Below are 24634 nucleotides of genomic sequence, written 5' to 3'. Positions count from 1 at the left end.
TAATGATGGTCACCTAACTCAATCAAGTTGCTTGATAAGGCCATATATCAATAACTACAAGGGAACAAGTGGAAAGAAGTTTTTCAAGGTATAAGTAATATAATAATAATAATTTTTTAAAAAAAAATCCAGATTGGATAGTTGTCGTCCATTGCTTTGGATCTCTATATCTTCAACGAATATTAAAATTTTAAATGTCAAAGATATGCTCCATCCGTCTCATTAAATTTATGGTGAAATATATAAATAATTTCTAAATTTTTAGGATTTTTATATTTTGATCATTCAATTATTAAAAAATATAATATAATCATTAAACATTTAATTCATTTTTAATAATATCCTACGTTTCATTCCGTTAGTTACAAATGACATGACACTTTACCTCTGCCAACTCTTCTTTTTCCCAAAAAAACTTCCCATGTAAACCTTAAAATTTGTCCCTAATTTCCAGCACCGGGTATATTTGTCCATGGCTATGGATTTTTGTGGAAAATCCTAAACCCTCATAATTCTTATTTTCCTAGCTCTTTTCCCCTTTTTGTTGGAATAAAAATATTTGATTTTTTGGTATTTTTGTGAATGATGGAAACGATTTGGAGCTCTAGTATTTTGATGCTCTCTCTTTGTAAATCCAGGGCGATCTCACTCCTCCCTGTTTCCGCCGCTTCTGCTTTCATATTCGGTTCTTGCAAAGAAGGCTGGTACTACCGTCGTCTCGGCCTTGACCCATAAACAAACAACAAATCCATTTGAAAAAATTGCAGTACTTTCCCCCCATCGATAACCTAGATTTTTGTTTTTGTTGGACCGGTCCATTTTGTGGTTAACGAGGAAGAGCTCGTTGCTGCTGTCATCGATACTGCTTTGAAATCTTATGTTCGTGAGGGTCAAGACGGAGGTAGCACAATAAAATTTTCCTGTTGGTTGAAACAATGAAACTTTAAAACATCAAGAAAAAGCACCAATGAGGAATAGACATGATTAGCTAATGCTAAACTTGGAATCTAGATTTTCAAATGTATATCAAAACCTAAAACTGTTTGTTGTTGTAAAACAAACAAAACAATAAAATCCAAAAGTTTGAATCACGCAAAGCCCTGGACTTTGAGCGAAGAAGAATACCAAAAGTTTGAGTCATGCATAGCCATGGACTTGAAGACCGAAGAAGAATCAAAAGTTTAGTTTGAATCACGCATTAAGAAAGGAAGGGGAATTATTAACGGAAGTTAATGCCACGTCAGCAAAAAATAACGAAGGTAACGACAGGGATTAAAATGAAAACGAATTAAAAGTTTGATGACGTATTATAAGTTTTAACTACATGCACATGGTTGCTACAATCCCCAGCTCTTGGAAACATTTCTGGTTATTCTATACTGGCTAAGAAGCAATGTTAAGTGCTAAAAACTTGTATCCATTTTTTTATGAAGATTTAACTTTCAAACACTTGTTCACTTGTAACGACACTCATGATACTCTCAATCTCTTTCTCAACTGATTTCATTGAAGGTCGATTCTGCCTTCTCTCGTTCAAACACGATTCTGCTAAGAACCCCATAGCTTTGATCATCTCCAACTCTATTTTCCCAGCTTGTCGTTTAAGGAAAGGATCAATTACATCCATGAATCTCTCTTCCTTGAGTATTTTTCTTGCGAAGACCACCAGGTTCACATCTTCTTCCTCTATGTTGAAATCAATGGCTTTCTTGGACGTTAGCAGCTCCAACAGAACGACTCCGAAGTCGAGGTTCTCGTCTAGTAAAATGTTGCTCGATTTTACGTCACGGTGGTATATGGGTGGAACCACGGAGGAATGGAGATATGCGAGGCCTTGTGCGGTCTGGTAGGCGATACGAAGGCGACGATGCCAAGAAAGTGTCACATTTTTACGTGTCGTATGAAGATGATCAGAGAGGGTTCCATTGGGGATGTATTCATAGATCAATAGCGGTTGTTGAAGCTCAACACAACAGCCAAGTAGCTTGACTAGGTTCCTATGGTTAACTTCGCAGAGAATTCGGACCTCATTGATGATTTGATCAATGCCCTGTGTGTTCCCAAAGCTTAGGTCGCTTCACGGCTATGCCGGTTCCATCGTCGAGAATGCCCTTGAAAACCTCACCGAACCCTCCCAAGCCGATGAGGTTGTCTTTGGAGAAACTCTTTGTTGCCTTAGCTATCTCTTTGATGGAGAAAAACTTGGCCAATTTGCCACTATTGGAGCTTAAAAGATCTCTATGTGCGCTGGTTAAACTCACTTCAGCTTCTCTCTCACAGTGCTTCTGTTGCTTGTAGACAATAATAATGATGGCAGTGAGTCCAATTATGATTGCACCTGCTGCAATGGCTGCACCTACACATTACAAGAATACCCAAATTTATTTATCGCTAAATCATATCGGTTTAAAATTACTATCGTCTATCTCTAATACGACGACATTCAGTCATTTACCTCCGAGGATAGATTTCTTCTTGTGATGCCTGCAGTGCCTCCCATGTGTACATTGGACACCTATGATGAAAAAGAATGATATCTGAGAACATTATTTTATAAAACAAAGTGCTTTGACATTTCTTCTTGATGTTTCCAACATTGTTCTAGTCGAACTTATGGATTCTTGGGAAAGGTGTTGCGAAATAAAACGAGAACAAGTAATTTTCCTATAATCAAATTAGTGAGAATGCGAAATAAAAGCGAAAAAATAATACCCGAAATTGATAACGGAGTTCAGTCAATTTTGCTTACGTCTCCGGACTGCTGCAGATCTTTTACTAAAGAGATAAAATTTACAGGTGTTTACAAAGTACTCACAACTAACAAGAAAGCTCTCTAGTATTGGGAGAAAGAAATGATTTAGGATGATTTTGAAGCTAAATGGGCTAGGGTATTTATAGTTGAAGCTTAAGGACTAATCTTGTAAATATCCTAAACTGTGCACGGACTAAAATATAATTTCCCCATTTTTATTTTCAATAAAAATTGCCAACCATTGAATCAAGCACCATTCGGTGCCAACCTTTGAAATTATACACCAATCTTTGAAATTCATCCGGCGGTGCCCACCCTTTTTTTACTTTACAATCTCTGACTTGAAGACTGATTTTAATCTGTCTTCACACCTCAATCAATGCATCAGTATTTCTGGTCTCGTTACTCTAGCATGCCAATTGAAGTTGAACACAACTTCAGTTTGTCCGTAGTCACCGTCTTTGTTAACATGTCTACCGGATTTTGAGCTCCACTAATCTTTTCAAGTTTCAAAATCTCATCTTCCAGAAGAGACCGGATAAAATGATATCGCAATTGTATGTGCTTCGTCCTGTAATGAAAAGACGGATTCTTCACTAGATGGATGACACTTTGACTGTCGCAATACAAGACATTGTTTTCTTGTTTCTTGCTTAACTCTTCCAAGAAACTTTAGAGCCAGACCATCTCTTTGTTGGCTTCTGTAATAGCGACATATTCTGCTTCAGTTGTGGAGAGAGCAACTATCTTCTATAGTTGAGAAACCCAACTCACTGCATACCTCCTAGAGTGTAGACATACAATGTAGTGCTCCTTCTGATGTCAACATTTCCGGCTAAGTCAGCATCTACATAGCCTGTCAGTATCGTATCTTCACCTTTGAATAAAGTGTTTTGTTTGTAGTACCCCGCAGATATCTGAGGATCCATTTGACTGCTTCCCAATGTACCTTGCCCGGATTATTCATGTACCTGCTAACAGTTCTCACTGCATGAGCAATATCTGGTCTGGTACAAACCATGACATACATCAGACTTCCAATTGTTGAGGCATATGATACCTTCACCATGTGTGCACGTTCTTCCTCTGTCTTTGGCGACTGTTATTTGGAGAGTCTAAAATGAACACCTAAAGGTATAATTACTGGTTTAACATCTTGCATGTTGAACCTGGAGAGTACTTCATTGATGTACTCAGCCTGTGATGAAATCAAAGTCCCCGACTTTGTATCTCTCTTAATCCTCATCCCAATAATCTGTTTTGCAGCACCCAGATCTTTCATTGTAAACTGCTTCAACAATTTTTGCTTCAAATTTATGATATTTTGCATGTCTGAACCTGCAACAAGCATGTCATCAATGTACAACAATAAAATAATGAAGTTGTTGTCGAACTTTTTAATGTAGCTGTAATACCCTAATTTTGTCCGGGTCATTTGAATCCATTTGAAGATGATCAAATTAATATGAAGGTGCTCGATGAAGGATTAATTCAAGTGATGAATCGTGGAAGCTTGCAGTTGGAAACTTTGGTGCTTAATTGGATTGATATCGTATACGTTTTCATTTTGGAAATCGAGATACAAATTCAAAGTCAATCCAAAATCCAAATCAAGTCTAAAGTCCACTTACAAGACCAAATTAGATTACAAATAATTACGACCCAATCCAGAGCCCAACAACAACATGAAACCCAATTACATCCGGAGCCCACAAAGCAGATCAGGCCCAAGTTTGGCCCAGTTTCATCAACCCGACCCGGTTGCGCCAATCCGACCCGGTTGCAGCAACTGAGTTGCCCACGTGAATGCCAAGCGGTCCACGCTTGCCACCAGCTGGCTCCACAATGCCCCATGCTTCCCATGCTCCCATGTTTTGTCCCCCACGTGGAGTGCCCAACAGTAGCTCGTGAACCACGTCCTGCCAGCACTACAACCGAGCAGACGAGGCTCGGTTCCCAGCTGTAACCGAGCAGCATCCCACGTGAAGTCTGCTCCCCACGTACCCTGATCACGAGCCGACAGCATCCAGGATCCACGCCTCTCGAGCAGCGTGAGCACCCCACGGAAAGTCCCTCGAGGTCGTCACCCGTGACCTGCAACATCACGAACGAGGCAGAGAGAACCGAGGTACCTTGGAAAGCAAAACACGGGCATCAACGAAAACAGAACAGAGGGTCACGGACAGCGAGGGAGGAGAAAATACCACGAAACAGAACGAAAAGGGGGGAACCAAAAAAAATCATCTACAACCAGAATCGAGGATCAATAGAGACTACAAGGAGAACCAACAACCATTCGAAGGGGATTTTTCTTGGTTTTTTGGACGGACAGCAAGGGATTCTCCAACAGTAGGCAGCAACATCCAAAAACCAGAAGATCAACCATTAGCAAGGAGAAAGCACGGTAATCATACAGTGGGAAAAGCATTGTAAAAGGGGTTTTTGATTCTTTCCTTAAAAAGGATTGTAACAGGGATCTTTCCCTTTTTCCAACCAAAAAAAATACAAAATCGTGGAGGTATTTTGTTTATATTTCGTTTTCAACGCATAACATTTTGGGGTGTGTCTAGAGTAAAAAAATATGAGTTAATAGAAAGGATAGGAAGAGGGTCATTTACCTTAGGGGTTTAGCCCCTCGTCGGGTTTAGCGGGTACTCTCGCCGGCGTCGGGGTGGTGGCCAAGTCTTGTTTCGGGAATAGAGTAGATCGAAGACTTGAGGGACTGTTGGAGGTCATTTGGCTTGCTCAGCCGTCGTTGGTGTCCGGGGTTTGAGTTTGAAGGCTCGGTTTTGTGTGGGTGGTCTAGGTTGTCTTAGGTTTTGGCTTTGCAGTGAGGTGAGTTTGATCACCGGCTTGCGGTGGCCGGTTGAGGTTGTGAGACCCTTGGAAGCTCTCGTTGGGGCTATCTGCGTCGAGAGAGAATGAAAAGAAGAGAAGCGCTGAGGGAGATGGTATAATGAGGGTTAGGGTTTGGTTTAACCTAAATAACATATATATTGGATTATCAAAACGACGTAGTTTGAGCGGTTTAGGCACCCGTTTTGGGGGTTTGGTTTATTCATTTTCTGAGTCATTTAGGTTTTCCTTGTAAGTCATTTTAGTCCTAAATTCGTTTTTAATGTTCTAATTTGGTCTTTATGTTTTACGCAAGGTTAATTTTCAGTCCTATGGTAATGTATTTAATTTCCACGTTTTTAGACATTTTACGTTTAATTTTCGTATGCTTCGTTTTAGTCCTTAAATCGTTGCTTTCTTATTTCTGATTTTGGCTCCATGTTGTTCCGTATTTAATTTAAGTCCAAAGTATTGTTGTTTTCGAATCTTTTCTGTTTTAGACATTTGAGCCTTAAGTTCTTGTGTGTTACTATTTAGTCCTGCTTTTGTGTTTTGGTTTATTCTGTTAGCCCATTCCAATTGTTGTTTATATTTTCGGCATTAATTTGGGTTAATATGCTTTGGTCCTTATTTAAATAAACATAATTATTTTCTGAGAATTGCATTTTAGTTATTATGTTTTTATTTGTTGCATTTAAGTCATAGCTATGCATTTCATATTAAATATATATATATATATGATATAATATGTGGTAATAAAATATGTACATAATTTCTATTTTAAAGTGTTGCATTGTTGAAATATTATATATATATTTTTGTTGATTGGGTGATTATTTCTATTAATTTACGCATGTTGGCCTCTTGTGCATGACTCAACTTAAGCACATAATCGGATTAAGGGTAATACCCTTTTAATTTAAAGCTGTCAGAATGGCTTTTCTTAACTTACGGGAAAGTTGTTTTGACGATTTTAAATTAAAATGGTATCCCGTCAGTAACGCCTAATTAAATTCGGATATATCCTTGTAAAATTTGGGAGCGAAAGAAAAGGAAATATTCGACTATTTAAACTTTTCGAGAAAAGGTCGTTAGAACTGAACTAAAGATCTGGTCTCGATATTTTTAAATAATCGAATATTCTTTATCTTTCTAATGACTTGGTAATTTTAAATTAAATCTATTTTGTTGCTTTGAATGTTGCAAATTTGCATGTTTGTTGTTTAAAGGGATCATTAATCAAATTAAATTTGAACTTGTGAAATTCGTCGCAAAGAAATTAATTAATCGACTAGGTACCGATTTAGGGCGTTGTGGGGGTGCTAATCCTTCCCCACACGTAATCGACTCCCGAACTTGGATTTTGGTAACGTAGACCGTAAATTTGTCGTTTTAATTAAAATTAATTTTTATTTAAAATGACAACGTTTTTGGGTGCCCAATCACACCCTAATCAAAGATTGGTGGCGACTCCTCGAACCTACATTTTTATTTATCGTAAAGGAATTTCCAATTTTTCGAAACGAGAGGTTTTCTAAAATCGCACTGTTTTTTTTAATTAAAATTCAATCGTAAAGAGAATAATTAAAAATGATGTGGTTTTCCAAATCACCCTCGCCTCCGTTTAAAAATCGTTTCGACAGCTTGGCGACTCCGCTGGGGACTTTTTAGAGAGTCAGGCCTATAGTCGATTAATTAATTGTCTTTGCAAACGAAAGTTGTAAGTTCACTTTAATTTGGTTTTTGATCCCTGATTTGTTTTAAATTGTTGTTTCCATTTTAATTTGCGTTTTGATTAACAAATAAATAGTTGTACTAACGTGTGATCTACATGTTTCAGTTTTCTGACCTTCGTTTTAATCTATTGTTTTTCTTGGATCGAGGCAAAGGACTATGGGTTTCCCCTCACTGTCGTTACAACCATTTTGATATTTAGAGCCTTCTTACTGTGCTCTGTCCCGTTAGGTAGGGGTGAACGCTATGCTTACGTGAGAAAATTACTTTTCTCCGCATGGGCTTTAGCAATTAACCTCTGGGGTACATGCTTTATGTCTACGAGAAAAACATTGAGTTTTCTCGCATGGTTATAGGGAAATGTATCCTCTCGGATTGAACTTGATTCGTTTTAAGCCTATAATGGGTGAGAATCGAGGGTCTGGCAAGCCCAAGGGGGCACCAGCAAAGGACAATTCGAGGACCCTTTTAGAAATACTGAAACTCTGCCCATCTTATGTTGAATCTCTGTCTGCAGACACGAAGGGGAAACTCATTCTAACCTTTTCCTCGAATTTATTTTTGCAATAAGTATGAGAACTAGAAAAGCATGCGGTTAGGTTTTATATTTTCGCACAAAACATGTGAATTAGATACCATGCGGTTAGGATCTTTTATGAATGACAAAACATGTGGGTAGATATCATGTCGGGTAGGATTTACTAAAGCATGATTGGGTAGCCAGCATGTGAGGATAGGTTTTATGTGATGTTTACGGTATCTACTATCTTGTTGTTTATCTTGCGTGTACTAACCCGTTTTTGTTCTATGTCTGTTTTATTTTGATTTTATTACATTGCATCTCATGTCATCAAGGGGTGTTAATTCACAAGTGATTGACAAAGAAGAAGGCTGAACATATTGAGGTAAGAAATTCTCCACTATGTAGTCAAAACCGGGAGATCCAGAGATGTTCAAACGATCCATGAAGGAGGACATCCGATGAACGAAGAGATCTGAAGCTGATTGAAGAAATCCTTTAAAGCTGCAAAAGCCAAGATGTTGACTCAAGGGATAGATACAGTCATACCAAGGACGAGAAGACCCTTCATAACGACATGAAGACCACTTCACATTGGAGGTGAGAATGGAGATTTCAAGATTCAATTTAAAGACATTCGACGTCATCAAAGGTGATGAAATACGCCAACAACTTTGGAGGTGCGATACCAGATCCCATGAAGAGTACGACTCAAGGAAATGAAGAGATGAAAAATCGCAGTTGTATTTTGACTACATGGTGTACTTACGAAATTCTTGTTGTCTAAGTGAACGGTTGTTCTTAAGCGGTCACTTTTGGGATTAACACCTCGTGCATTTGCATTTGCATTTTGCATTTTCGCATTGCATGTATTAATTTAAGCATTTTTACATGCATCAATCATGAAAATATGAGAGTAACTCGTGAATGATGATGTGGCAGAAGCTCTGAAAGTAAATTGAAGTTACCCCGAGACGTGTTTCTGGAAAGATAGAGAGCAATGAATGAGATATTAGCACGAGTTAGTAGGATCGAGAGAATTCAAGAACGGCTCGTAAAGACCCAACAAGAAATGATTGATGAAGTAAAGAAGTTCCAAGTTGAATCTAGGGAACAAATGTCCAAGTTGATGAGCATGATGATTACAGTGATATATGGGGAGAAATAATCAGATGACCCTGTTACACAAGAAAAGATGAAGACTTCGGTGAGAATCTGAAGGTTAGCGCTGCAGCCAATTGATGATAGCAATGATCAAGAACCTGTTAGAGGATGTGGTAATTCAAGTCAACTCCAAAAATCAAGTAAGATTCCAGAAGATGCTACGGAGATCATACTGGGAAAAGCAGAAGTTAAGGGTGAAACTTCTAATGCGAAAGTAGAGCCGGACTCAAAGAAGAGAGGCATAGAGGATGTTCAAATGCCAGTGAAGAAGGCCAAAAGAATAGAAAAGAAGGGGATGTCTCTGATTTCGATTCCGATCTCATATTCAGACTTGTTACCCTTTCTTTTTGAAAGTGGGCTCCTAAAGCCTTTTCCTCCGAGGTATAATACTTATTTGCGTCCAGACTGGCAAGGTGTCAAAAGATCATGCGGTTATCATTCTCAAGAGTTTAGTCACTCTACAGAAGATTGTACGATCCTGAGATATAAAGTTCAAAACTTCATCACGGAAGGGTTGTTATGCTTTGAAAATGGAAACCTAAGCTCCCCGAAGCTCAAAACTTGTCGATGAAGGGAGATATGCAAATCAATGTCTCTCCCAAGATGTTGGTCAAACGTTAAACCTTCAAAGTGAACGTTCCAGTGGTCAGTCACAGGGTCTTCAATATGATCATAATAACGGCAAGGAGAAAGTAGGGTCAAAAGAGCTTTCATATAGCCAGATATATCCCAAGTTGCTCCAAGCCCAGCTGATTGCTCCACGTCTGGCCAAACCTTTGTTGCCCCCTTATCCGAGTTGGTATAATGAGAAAATTTCCTGTGAATATCATGCGGGAGCCCGAGGACACTCCATCGATAATTGTAGCAACTTCAAACGACAAGTCCGAGATCTTTGGCTCAAGGAGTTATAGAGGTGGATGCTAAACAGCTGAAAGTCAATCCCCAGAATAGAGTTGACGGGGTCAAAACAAGTGAAGTACATACGGAAGAGAGTGTTGAAAAAGAGAAGAGCAAAGTCAAGGAAATCGAGGTATGTGAAGCAGAGATAAATTACCCAACTCTTGAGACCTCTCTGACACTAAAAAAAAGATAGAAGTGGGAAGTGACAAGATAAAAGTCAAAGGAGAGGTAGTCCGAGACTGGCCGCAGAAGATGTCTTGGGAAAATACGACCCTCAAGGTTTTTCAAGTGCCCATTTCTGACTTGCTATCCCCTTTAATCAAGAATCAATACCTCACTCCAAGGCCATTAAGAATGAAGACTAGCCCATCCGCTTATGGCTATGACCCGAATAGTGCTTGCGATTTTCATCTAGGGGCATTGGGCCATCACACTGATAAGTGTATACCATTGATGGAAGAGATAGAAAGGCTCGTTGACAAAGGAGTCCTGACAAGAGAAGTGATCGAGAAATGGGGAGTAAGTGAGGGTAAAAACCCTAATCCAACGGGGCACCCACTATTCTAGGGAAAGTAGGGCCTTTTGGTTGAACAAGTGAAGGTTGTGCTCCACCACAATCGCATTTTTCATTTGCGGCATCTTGTTTGAACATGTTTTTTTGTACTTTCTCATCTTTCTGTTTGTAAGGATATTTTAAATGAATTCATGTTACTTTAAGGATGGTGAGCATTGAATCGAATTTTCAACTTGAAATTCTTTGAATATCAATTGAATTAAAAGCTCTTTAATGATTAGAGTTATAAATCTTTGACAAAATGACAAGATTGAAACCCGATAAAACAAGGACCTTGACCTTACCCCCAGAAGATACAATCGAACACCATACCCTTTTCTTGCAGGAACCGATATAGCCTTCTCCTATCATAAGGGAATGAACCATAGGCTTGGTATTCAGGTATGCATAGGAGCGGACAACATGGGGCATCTTTTGCGTATGACATTACAAAATTGACTAGACCATTTTTGTTGACGACGTTCAATGATGATTATGATCTTTACGGATGGAATAGTCGAGTAGGTGAATCTAGTATAGGTTTGTTGCTTGGAAATTGAACTCTAACGATGAGATTTTCTGACTTTCAACAACACCTAGACTATAACAGGTTCTCCTTGACAAGCTTAAGAAATGGAATCCGTATACCCAAAATATATATATATATATATAATATGTGTATACAATAAAGTTGAGCTATTCCACTAAGGCAATTGGTTATAGAGGAAACTCGAACGCCCTGGCTTTATGAATAGATTATATTCAAACCAGGACCTTGATCGGGTACTTGGCAATTCGGTGTATGCTCCACTGTGATTGTCAAGTCAAAGACTTTGTGGTGAGATGAATCCTTCAGCTAGCCCGGTAAAGGCAAATTACAATAAAGCTGATTTCAGCTAGCCAGACAATGGCAAATTAAATCAATTTTATAAATAAGGAGTTTCGGTAAAGATGGACTAAGGGAGTTAAGGAACACCTGTTATAGTCAATTTCACACAAGCACTCAGAAATTTCATTTTTAGATCGATATTTCTGCACTGCCTTGGCTAGAGGATTCTACGAAGCTTGAACAAATGGAAGATTTTAGAGAACTGAAATAAAAATGTTCTAGAAAGTTTAGTAATCGATTATGCTAGTTGCATCATTTTGTCCGCATCCGATTAAAATACCAAGCCAAAAAGAAGGGCATGTTGCAATGTTCACAATGATTGAGAAAGAAATGAAATTTTGTTGGCCGAAACCTTAGAAAATAGGAAACCAACCTGAAACCAACCCCTCAATTTTGATATGTGTCAAAGAGCTATAACCCAGAAAACATTAAAGAGCTATTGATTCTTTTGATATTCTGTGAACTCATGTTATGATTTGATTCAATTGTGAGCTTGAATTAGGGGGCAATGTTTTATAAAATTATTTCATTCTTTGATCCCTAAAATAAGAGAAATGAAAAAAACATTTTCAAATAGGACAGTTCAAATGTGGAAGGTCCTTGAAGTTGATGAGGCTCATTGTGCCTCTTTTTGAGAAGAAGAATAAGCAATGTCGGAGCATGAAGCAATCCGCAATCTTGAAGCAGATGGTCCAAGATATCAAAGTGGATGGATAGAACTTGTAATGTTTCCTTGTGACGTTGTCAGTAGCCCATCAAGAAGAAGATGATCTCATCATTCAGGAGATGCACGTATCCCAGCTCGTAACAAAATGCAAGGCATTATGTTAGAAAGGTTGATCATTCCTTAAGCATCGATGGAGGCGCGAAGAGAAGCCCTCAAGACATTTGGTCGCACTGTTGTGTGGTGGCACTAGAATTTGAGCATTCGAAGTTAAGAGATTTTGGTGCGAAGGGAGCCATGAATACCCACATTGGGGCACGATTGAACCCCCATCATTTTGAAATGACAAGATTCAGACCAAGAAGGCATTGAGAATGAGCCTTATAATTTGAGATATTGAGGCATTTTTGAAGGCTCGTACCAGAATAAAATAATGTTGCGACATTAGTGAAGGCCTGTTTTAGCCAGAGGTATTGATGTGGGACATTTTTGAAAGCCAATGAAGGCCTGTGGAGAAATCATTGAAATGAACAAATATTTCCAATGGGATAGAAATGTATGAATGCTGAAAATAGTGAAACAGTGACACTGGGGTTTACAGTATATGATCATTTTGTCCATCATCAGTTGCATCATTCTGGTGATTTCACATGCATTAATGTTGGCAAGCCAAAACATCTCACCTTAATTTCTATTGAGTTTTGGTATCCTTGTAATACCATACAAAAACACTGAACGCTATGCAAAGAGCTTCTCTGGTGGAAAGATATGAGCAGAAACCGCATGAAAAGATGAATATGTTTTCAAATGATTTACGAACCGGTAAAAATGATGTTGAATCAATGTTGTGATCATGTGTTGTTTCCATTACCCAAGATGAAGGTTGTCTTACGCATCTCCAAGGTTAAAATGAGAAATGACGTGGTGACATGAAGAATTGGGATAGATCCTCCTTGGGATGTGCTGCAAGAGTCAAATCAGAATAGGTGCTGCTATCCCATTGATCTTTGTGGAGTCCGGCATAGTCATGCATAGTCTCAAAAAAATAGGGCAACACAATCATGCTTCTGGCCATAGCAAGAAGTTGAGAGAGAAAACACTTTCTTTGAAATGAAGAAAGAAGACAAAGACGACAAGAATATAGAATAAGATTAAATTGATCTTCAATGATGCAAGTTGGGAACTATGAGTTGCTACACGAGTATAGAAAACAGACCCTGGAAAGAATGATCAAGTAGAAGAAGACTGAGTTCGCCAATTTGAAGGCAAACAAAGATTGATTCAACATTTATGCATTCATGAGAACATCATCTGCATAAAAGAAAATGCATGACACAGATACATTTAATTGCATTAATGATTTATGCATAAACACATGATTTTGACAGGTCTTCCATTGAAGAGAGAAGATGCAGAATGTTGAAATCCCGATGATTGAAAGGGAGATTTCAAACCTCAAATGCAAAGAGTTGCATTTAAAAATGCATACCCTGAAGAACAGAGAGGTCTAATCCACAGAAGAATCATTGCTTTGAAGTGAAGACCATCAGATGTAGAAGAAAAACGAAGATTTTCATGTATGAAGAAAGACTTGCACACATGAGATTGGAGAAAAACCATCCTAAGCCTTCACCGGAGAATAGTGAAGCAAACCATCTGAAGCCTTCACCGGAGAATAGTGAAGCAATCAATCTGAAGCCTTCACCGGAGAATAGTGAAGCAAACCATCATAAGTCTTCACCAGAGAGTAGTGAAGCAAAGCATCTTAAGTCTTCACCAAAAGTAGTGAAGCAGATCCATTTTAAGCCTTCTCAGAAGAGTGTTGGAACAAACCATCCGACCATCAGATGTAGGAGAAAAAGAAAAAGTTTTCGAGTACAAAGAAGCTGATCAAGTGATTAAAAAGAAACACGCGCGAGGAGTCATTAACCGATTCAAGGTCCCAGAAAGGGAGAGGTTCAAATGGCAGTCAAGTCAAGGAAGACTCTCGTATTCAATTGCGGCGAGACAAGCTCTCACAAGAGAAATGATTTCGAAAAGATTCTCTTAAATTCTAAATTTTTGAGTATAATGTTTTTCGAATCTTCAAGCATACATTAATGATTGATAATGTTTGATTTTCAGGTTCGACCTTTGAAGCAAATCAAACTCAAGCCTTCACAATAAAGTGGTGAAGCAAATGAAGATTATTTGAGTTCCATACTCCCTAAAGAAAGAAGGAGCGAACCCGTTTGAAGAGATGTCTGAGTTCCATACTCCTTAAAGAAAGAAGGAGCGAACCCAGTTGAAGATGTTCGAGTTCCATACTCCCTAGAGAAAGAGGGAGCGAGCCCGTGAAGAGATGTTCGAGTTCTATACTCCCTAAAGAAAGAGGGAGCGAACCCATTTGAATATGTTCGAGTTCTATACTCCTTAAAGAAAGAAGGAGCGAACCCGTTTGAAGATGTTCGAGTTCTATACTCTTTAAAGAGAGAAGGAGCGAACCCGTAAGAAGAAGATTTTTGAGTTCTATACTCCCTGAAGAAAAAGGGAGCGAACCAAGTTGAAGATGTTCGAGTTCCATACTCCCTAGAGAAAGAGGGAGCGAACCCGTGAAGAGATGTTCGAGTTCTATACTCCCTAAAGAAAGAGGGAGCGAACCCGTTTGAAGATGTTCGAGTTCTATACTCCTTAAAGAAAGAAGGAACGAACCCGTTTGAAGATGTTCGAGTTCTATACTCCTTAAAGAAAGAAGGAGCGAACCCGTTTGAAGAGATGTTCGAGTTCTATACTCCCTAGAGAAATAGGGAGTGAACCCATTTGTTGAAGATTGCTCGAGTCTTATACTCTCTGAAGAAATAGGGGGCAGACGCTATTGATGAAGATTGTGGGTCTTATACTCTCTGAAAAAATAGGGGGCAGACACGATTGATGAAGATTGTGGGTCTTATACTCTCTGAAGATATAGGGGGCAGACACGATTGTTGAAGATTGTTCGAGTCTTATACTCTCTGAAGAAATAGGGGGCAGACGCGATTGAAGAAGATTGTGGGTCTTATACTCTCTGAAGAAATAGGGGGCAGACACGATTGTTAAAGATTATTCGAGTTCCATACTCCTTGGAAGCAATAGGGAGCGAACTTATTTTTAGAAAATTCTTTTCAAGACTCACCCTGAAACAGCAGTGAAGCAAACCATCCATAAAACCTTCAGCCTTTTTCAGAATAGTGTTAGAGCAAGCCATCAGGTCATCGGATGTGAGAGGAAATCGAAGATTCTCGAATATGAAGAAGCGAAACAATCCATTAAAAGGGTTCGTGCAAGTGAGATGAAGACAAAAGTCAAGAAGAAGACTGAAGAAGGGAAGAGGATGCTGCAGTCAGACAAAATTAGGTCATTTTTTTTATCTTTGCTACGTTCTTGTGTTCACAACAACGAGCAAAGAGGGGCAGCTGTAATACCCTAATTTTGTCCGGGTCATTTGAATCCATTTGAAGATGATCAAATTAATATGAAGGTGCTCGATGAAGGATTAATTCAAGTGATGAATCGTGGAAGCTTGCAGTTGGAAACTTTGGTGCTTAATTGGATTGATATCGTATACGTTTTCATTTTGGAAATCGAGATACAAATTCAAAGTCAATCCAAAATCCAAATCAAGTCTAAAGTCCACTTACAAGACCAAATTAGATTACAAATAATTACGACCCAATCCAGAGCCCAACAACAACATGAAACCCAATTACATCCGGAGCCCACAAAGCAGATCAGGCCCAAGTTTGGCCCAGTTTCATCAACCCGACCCGGTTGCGCCAATCCGACCCGGTTGCAGCAACTGAGTTGCCCACGTGAATGCCAAGCGGTCCACGCTTGCCACCAGCTGGCTCCACAATGCCCCATGCTTCCCATGCTCCCATGTTTTGTCCCCCACGTGGAGTGCCCAACAGCAGCTCGTGAACCACGTCCTGCCAGCACTACAACCGAGCAGACGAGGCTCGGTTCCCAGCTGTAACCGAGCAGCATCCCACGTGAAGTCTGCTCCCCACGTACCCTGATCACGAGTCGACAGCATCCAGGATCCACGCCTCTCGAGCAGCGTGAGCACCCCACGGAAAGTCCCTCGAGGTCGTCACCCGTGACCTGCAACATCACGAACGAGGCAGAGAGAACCGAGGTACCTTGGAAAGCAAAACACGGGCATCAACGAAAACAGAACAGAGGGTCACGGACAGCGAGGGAGGAGGAGAAATACACCACGAAACAGAACGAAAAGGGGGGAACCAAAAAAAATCATCTACAACCAGAATCGAGGATCAATAGAGACTACAAGGAGAACCAACAACCATTCGAAGGGGATTTTTCTTGGTTTTTTGGACGGACAGCAAGGGATTCTCCAACAGTAGGCAGCAACATCCAAAAACCAGAAGATCAACCATTAGCAAGGAGAAAGCACGGTAATCATACAGTGGGAAAAGCATTGTAAAAGGGGTTTTTGATTCTTTCCTTAAAAAAGGATTGTAACAGGGATCTTTCCCTTTTTCCAACAAAAAAAAATACAAAATCGTGGAGGTATTTTGTTTATATTTCGTTTTCAACGCATAACATTTTGGGGTGTGTCTAGAGTAAAAAAATATGAGTTAATAGAAAGGATAGGAAGAGGGTCATTTACCTTAGGGGGTTTAGCCCCTCGTCGGGTTTAGCGGGTACTCTCGCCGGCGTCGGGGTGGTGGCCAAGTCTTGTTTCAGGGAATAGAGAGTAGATCGAAGACTTGAGGGACTGTTGGAGGTCATTTGGCTTGCTCAGCCGTCGTTGGTGTCCGGGGTTTTGAGTTTGAAGGCTCGGTTTTGTGTGGTGGTCTAGGTTGTCTTAGGTTTTGGCTTTGCAGTGAGGTGAGTTTTGATCACCGGCTTGCGGTGGCCGGTTGAGGTCGTGAGACCCTTGGAAGCTCTCGTTGGGGCTATCTGCGTCGAGAGAGAATGAAAGAAGAAGAGAAGCGGCTGAGGGAGATGGTATAATGAGGGTTAGGGTTTGGTTTAACCTAAATAACATATATATATTGGATTATCAAAACGACGTAGTTTGAGCGGTTTAGGCACCCGTTTTGGGGGTTTGGTTTATTCATTTTCTGAGTCATTTAGGTTTTCCTTGTAAGTCATTTTAGTCCTAAATTCGTTTTTAATGTTCTAATTTGGTCTTTATGTTTTACGCAAGGTTAATTTTCAGTCCTATGGTAATGTATTTAATTTCCATGTTTTTAGACATTTTACGTTTAATTTTCGTATGCTTCGTTTTAGTCCTTAAATCGTTGCTTTCTTATTTCTGATTTTGGCTCCATGTTGTTCCGTATTTAATTTAAGTCCAAAGTATTGTTGTTTTCGAATCTTTTCTGTTTTAGACATTTGAGCCTTAAGTTCTTGTGTGTTACTATTTAGTCCTGCTTTTGTGTTTTGGTTTATTCTTGTGTTAGCCCATTCCAATTGTTGTTTATATTTTCGGCATTAATGTTTGGGTTAATATGCTTTGGTCCTTATTTAAATAAACATAATTATTTTCTGAGAATTGCATTTTAGTTATTATGTTTTTATTTGTTGCATTTAAGTCATAGCTATGCATTTCATATTAATATAATATATATATATATATATGATATAATATGTGGTAATAAAATATGTACATAATTTCTATTTTAAAGTGTTGCATTGTTGAAATATTATATATATATATTTTTGTTGATTGGGTGATTATTTCTATTAATTTACGCATGTTGGCCTCTTGTGCATGACTCAACTTAAGCACATAATCGGATTAAGGGTAATACCCTTTTAATTTAAAGCTGTCATAATGGCTTTTCTTAACTTACGGGAAAGTTGTTTTGACGATTTTAAATTAAAATGCTATCCCGTCAGTAACGCCTAATTAAATTCGGATATATCCTTGTAAAATTTGGGAGCGAAAGAAAAGGAAATATTCGACTATTTAAACTTTTCGAGAAAAGGTCGTTAGAACTGAACTAAAGATCTGGTCTCGATATTTTTAAATAATCGAATATTCTTTATCTTTCTAATGACTTGGTAATTTTAAATTAAATCTATTTTGTTGCTTTGAATGTTGCAAATTTGCATGTTTGTTGTTTAAAGGGATCATTAATCAAATTAAATTTGAACTTGTGAAATTCGTCGCAAAGAAATTAATTAATCGACTAGGTACCGATTTAGGGCGTTGTGGGGGTGCTAATCCTTCCCCACACACGTAATCGACTCCCGAACTTGGATTTTGGTAACGTAGACCGTAAATTTGTCGTTTTAATTAAAATTAATTTTTATTTAAAATGACAACGTTTTTGGGTGCCCAATCACACCCTAATCAAAGATTGGTGGCGACTCCTCGAACCTACATTTTTATTTATCGTAAAGGAATTTCCAATTTTTCGAAACGAGAGGTTTTCTAAAATCGCACTGTTTTTTTAATTAAAATTCAATCGTAAAGAGAATAATTAAAAATGACGTGGTTTTCCAAATCACCCTCGCCTCCGTTTAAAAATCGTTTCGACAGTAGCAACAATGATCTGCTTGACATCTCGTAAAACCACTGCTACCCATGAAACTATCGAACTTTTTGTACCACTGTCTATGAGCTTGTTTTAAACCATACAAGCTCTTCTTCAACCAGTATATCAGGTTTTTCTTTATATGCCTTTATGAAGCTTTCTGGTTGCCTCATATAGATTTCTTCCTCCAAATCACTATGAAGGAAAGTTGTTTTTACATCTAACTGCTGAAGATGTAGATTCTCTGCAGCTACAATTTTCAACACTAGTCTGATTGTAGATAGTTTCACTACTGGAGAGAAAATTTCATTGTAGTCAATGCCTTTTTTTTGCTGAAAACCTTTGACAACCAATCTTGCTTTGTAGCGTTTGCTCCCATCGTGCTCTTCTTTGATCCTGTCAATCCACTTGTTATGGAGCGCTTTCTTGTATGGTGGTAATTCAACTAATTCCCACGGCTGATTTGACATAAGCGAGTCCATCTCATCTTTCATGGAAGACTCCTACTTGACTGAATCCTCCACTTGCATTGCTTCATCATAGAACTCTAGTTCACCATTATCAGTCAGCAACAAGTAGTGCAAAGAAGGCGAATAACGCTGGGTTGGTTTAGGAATTTTGGAGGAGCATCTCAGTTCTGGTGTGCTTGTTTCTTCTGAACTTCTTCAGGACTGATCTGAACATCATTTCCATAAATCTCCTCAAACTCAGCAAATTCATTTGTTTCAGTATCGGTATTGGAGCTACTTGATTCTGTGCTTGACCTGTCTTTGTACATCACATTCTCATTGAAAATGACATCTCTGCTTCTGATGATCTTTCGATTTTCGTATTCCCAGAACCGGTAACCTAACTCATCACCACCATAACCAACAAAGACACATTTGTTGGACTTGACATCAAGTTTGCTTCTTTCAGCAGAATCTATGTGTACATAAGAAATACAACCAAACATTCTCAAGTGTGAAAGGTTTATTTCTTTCTTGCTCCAAACTTCCTCTGGTATTCCGCCATCCAAGGGAACTAAGGGCCCACAGTTGATCAGGTAAGCTGCAGTGTTGATAGCTTCAACCCATAGCAATTTGGGCAATCTGGCATGTATCCTCATGCTTCTGGCACGTTCATTCAGAGTTATGTTCATGCGCTCTGCTACGTCATTCTGTTGCGGTGTCATGGAAACTGTTGTCTCCATCTTGATCCCATTGTTTGTGCAGAAATCTCTGAATCTATTATTTATGTACTCTCCTCCATTATCAGACCTTAACCGCTTGACTTTCAAGCCAATCTCATTTTCCACCATGACCTTCCATTTTCTGAAAGTATCAAAGACTTATGTTTTCTTCTTCAGAAAATAAACTCACACCTTTCTTGTAGAATCATCGATGAAGGTGACATAATATAGTGAGCCTGCAAGAGATGGAACTGGAGATGGTCCCCATACATCAGTATGAACCAACTCTAACTTTTCTGCCTTGGGTGTCTTGCCAATCTTTGCAAAAGACTTTCTTTTGTTTGCCAAAGATGCAATCCTCGCAAAGTCCGACATCTACATTCTTTAGATCTAACAGCTTCCCTTTTGACAAAAGTGTCTTCATCCCTTTCTCGCTCATATGGCCAAGCCTTTGGTGCCATAGGTTTGATTTTCCATCAGCATCTGCTACTGCAATGATATTCTCTAAATTTGTGGTTACATAGAGAGTACCAATCTTCTTACCACGAGAAATAACGAGTTCTCCTTTGGTAATCTTCCATTCACAGCCTAAAAATGTTGTGTTATATCATTCTCCATCAAGCTGTCCTACAGAAATCAAATTTCTTTTAAGGCCATGAATATGTCTCACTTCTGTCAGCTTCCAGGTGGTCTGGTTTGGCAACTTTAGTCGGATGTCTCCTTTTCCGACTATCTTCAAGGTTTCATCATTAGCTAGATGAACCTTCCCAAAATCACAACTGACATAGTTCTCTATGATTTCTTTGCATGGGGTAGAGTGGAAAGATGCCCATGAATCCAAGATCCATGATTCAATCGGACTGTTGACGCTTAGAATTATGGCATCACCTGTCTCCTCTGTCATGTTGGCAGATTCCTGTGCGCCGGTATCTTTATTCAGTGCTCGACAATCCCTTTTAAATTGATCATTCCTGCCACAATTATAATAGGTAAAATATTTATTTCCCGTTCTTGATTTTCTCCTTCTGGATTTCGATATGCCACGATTTGAATTTCTTTCTGAAGTTCTCCTTCTAGACTCCGTATGCAAGGCTGAGGAGCTTGATGCTTCACCCGATTCTCTCCGTCGAATTTCTTCACTCAATACCAGATCTCGAACATTATCGGATTTTAATTTGCTATTTCCCGACGAGCTGTTGACTGTTGTAACAGTAGCATTTCAACTGTCTGGTAGAGATGATAAGAGAATTAAAGCTCGAACTTCATCATCGAATCCAATTTCCACGGAACTCAACTGGGTTGTGATTGTGTTGAGTTCATTTAGGTGTTGAGCCACTGATGCCCCTTTCGCCATCCGCAAATTGAATAATCACCTCATCAAATGAACTTTGTTTGAGGCTGATGGCTTCTCATACATACTAGAGAGAGGCGTCATAATACCTGCCGTGGTCTTTTCCTTTGCTATGTTAAAAGCAACATTCCAGGACAACGTCAGTCGGATAACTCCCAGGACTTATCTGTCGAGAAGAGCACAGTCTTCATTCTTCATGCCCTCTGGTTGCTTTCCTGAGAGAGATTGATATAGATTTTTCTGGTACAGAAAATCTTCAATCTGCATCTTCCAAAAGCCAAAGTCCGCACCACCGAACTTTTCAATTTTCACATTCCCTTCGTCTGCAGCCATCGCTCCCACTCGAATCTGGCTTCGTTTGGATCGTTTCTAACAATTCTTGCGAACCATCGTGTATTAGAACACCTCCGTCGACAAATTCGTATCGACGACAAAATTTTTACTTTTCACGAAATTTACTATTTATGTGAATAGTAATGAATAGTAATTAATAGTAACCTCGCAAAAAAATGACAAAATTCACAACCAAAAGCCCTGATACCAGTTGTTGGGAAATAAAACGAGAACGAGTAATTTCCCTATAACCAGATTAGTGAGAATGCGAAATAAAAGCGGAAAATAATATCCGAAATTGATAACGGAGTTCAGCCAATTTTGCCTACGTCTCCGGACTACTGCAAATCTTTTTACTAAAGAGAGAAAATTTACAGGTGTTTACAAAACACTCACAACTCACAAGAAAACTCTCTAGTATTGGGAGAAATAAATGATTTGGGATGATTTTGAAGCTAAATGGGCTAGAATATTTATAATTAAGCTTAAGGATTAATTTTGTAAATATTATAAACTGTGCAGGGACTAAAATATAATTTTCTCATTTTTATTTTCAATAAAAATTGCCAATCCATTGAATCAAACACCATTCGGTGCCAACCTTTGAAATTATGCACCAACCTTTGAAATTCATCTGGAGTGCCCACCCTTTTTTACTTTACAAAAGGGTGATTGCAGGCATTTGCACATGTGGCCAGCTTAGCAACTTGCAGTTTCATATTATTGTTGGATACTTGAAGAAGATCTTCAAGATATGCTATGGTTTTTTAACTATTCTTCAAGCACATAAAATTCTAAATTAAAAAAGGTATAGCAGAAGTTTTGTACTGACCTTGACAGATTCCTTAAATGGAGTTCCACTGAAACCCCGGCTTGCATAAGCATCTTCTCTGTCTGGAGTTTACCAGATCCGTTAAGCACATCGAATTCGATAAACCGATGCAATCTTTCGGGAGCTTACATTCCGGTTCTCGTGGCGGTAGCCACTGTATCTCCATCCCTGGCTTAGGCCATTCACTGACCGGCAAACTAGTATTCAAATTCACAAAACTTTGATAAGCTGAACATTTTTCAGGACGGACCCTGATCCTGTAAGTATGCATAGTCCCCCCAGTTACATACCAACGGCAAATTGGTAATGCCCCACAATTGGCATTAGCCTCCGGATTGCCCCTGGTGTACTCATGACAAACACTCGTTGAGCTACAATTGAGAGCTATATATTCTTGCAGGACCGTGGCGCTACAATTCATGATCATGACAGTGTTGGTGCTAGTGATGTTGAAGGGAAGATTTTCGCCCAGTTGAAGCCCTTGTGTTACGAAATCGGCCGACATGCATGTATCCTTGGCCAAACCTGGCGGATCGATGATCAGCGTTTGCGTCATTGGATTGACAGAACTGATATTGTAGGATGATCCATTGAAAGCATCCAACCAGAGTGTACCTTCATTACACCGGACTTTGTACCAGGGGTCACCGCAATCAGGTCCGGTGCTAAGCGGATAAGGCACCGGAATCCTACCACAGTGAGGGCAAACCTTCAAGGCCATGACAATGGAGAACAGCATTGCCAATGTATTGAGAATAAAAAAAGGTGGCATCTTCTTCTTCTTCATAGGAAGCTATAGTGACTTCCGGTTAAAGAAATAGTAGCAAGCTTGAATTGAATATGGCTTTTTATTATATTGTTCTATTTTACAGATCGTTGTTCAATATTAATCTCGTACCTGACAAATAGCACAAATTTGTTCTTCCAATGCACTTTATAGGATCCTCTCCATTGGAGGATATACCGATATAATAGGGACAATGTACCCTACTAAGAATCTTGTGTATATAATTAATATTTAGTTATAAGAAGAAAACATGAAATTGAAGCTCTGCACTACAGACTGTTTATTATTTATTTATTAGGAAATTAATTGACATATTATGCTAGCTGTATAAAGATAAAGTCTCATTAATTAATTAATTAATCAAATTTGTTGTGTATTTTCTCTTTCACCCTTCATTGAAATTATCAAAGCCTGCTGCTGCCACAACATTGAAAAGAAAAAGGAGCTTGTAGTTTGCAATTTACGGGTTTCAATCCATAGAAGCTTACATGTAAGCCGTGGATCTCTAGAGTACTTTAAGGAAATAATAAACAAATATTTCACATGAAAAAAAAACCCAACATATCATGGAATCCCATCAAATGAAGCACAAATTTCTTGCATTTTTAGAACGGCAACTTGTTGAGGAAAGGAGGATGACGGTGAACATGAGGAGTCTTGTGTATACAAGGTTAAGGGGAATTGTGGGTCATGAACCTCGGTCCGGTGAGGTGTTGGAGATGAGATTTCACGTGTTAGATACATTGATGATAATTTAATCCGGAATTGACGTATTTTGTTCCGACCCAATCGGGCTGGGTCAACTTTTTCAAGGGAGAAGGGTTGGGTCGGGTTAGGTTCGAGTGGATGATGAAAAAACTTTGACCCGACATGATTTGAGAATAACAATGTATTTTCTTTAAAAAATTATTACTTATTTTAAATTAAGTCTTTATTTTATAAGAGGTCGATCGGGTCAGATTTATACTCTAAAAGTTAAGGTCGGATCGAATTCATATAAAGGATATACAATTTTCAAATTGGGTTGGGTCGAGTGAAAAATATTTAATTTTTGAATCAAGTTCAGGTGAAAAGATATATACTTTTCAAGTCTAATCGAATTAACAAAAAATTCGACCTAACTTAATATATTGCCATCTTTAGATATATAATCAATCAGTTTGGAGTTACTTTTACGTGAGAGTAGATATCGTCATGAAATTTAAATATTCTTCTAATAACTATTTATTATTTTATTATATTTTATCCTGAAATTTTAGTTATACATAAAATATGTTTTTAATTAAAAAATACGTTGTTAATATACATGTTCTTCTTAATAAAATATTTATGGATCATTACAGTTGTGGTTTTTATTTATTTATTAATTGTTGGGTGATCGACGCGTAAAGCGAACATGCTGGCGCGCGTGTAACTCAAGTGTCAATGAGTGGTTTTCATTCGTTATGATTCTGCCGATTATGATTCCAACGACTAATATTTGGTTTTAACCTATAAAAAATATATTCGTGTGACACTAGTTTAACCTAGGGTTTCTTTACCATAAGCATCCATCAATATTTGAGTTGTTCCGTTGTGCGGCAGTTAAAAAATGGTATGATCGGCTAAACAAGAGATCGATT

General features: G+C 38.7%; 1 pseudogene; it reads right to left on the bottom strand.

The window, feature by feature from the left end:
* Positions 1-1435: 1435 nt before the first annotated feature.
* LOC120142349 lies at positions 1436-23756 on the bottom strand (annotated as a pseudogene).
* Between the last annotated feature and the right edge of the window lie 878 nt (positions 23757-24634).

Source organism: Hibiscus syriacus, unplaced genomic scaffold (assembly GCF_006381635.1).
Source record: "Hibiscus syriacus cultivar Baekdansim isolate YM2019G1 unplaced genomic scaffold, ASM638163v2 tig00110828_pilon, whole genome shotgun sequence".
NCBI lineage: Eukaryota > Viridiplantae > Streptophyta > Magnoliopsida > Malvales > Malvaceae > Hibiscus > Hibiscus syriacus.
Note: the sequence above shows the minus strand (reverse complement) of the source record. Positions and strands in the feature narration are given on the sequence as shown.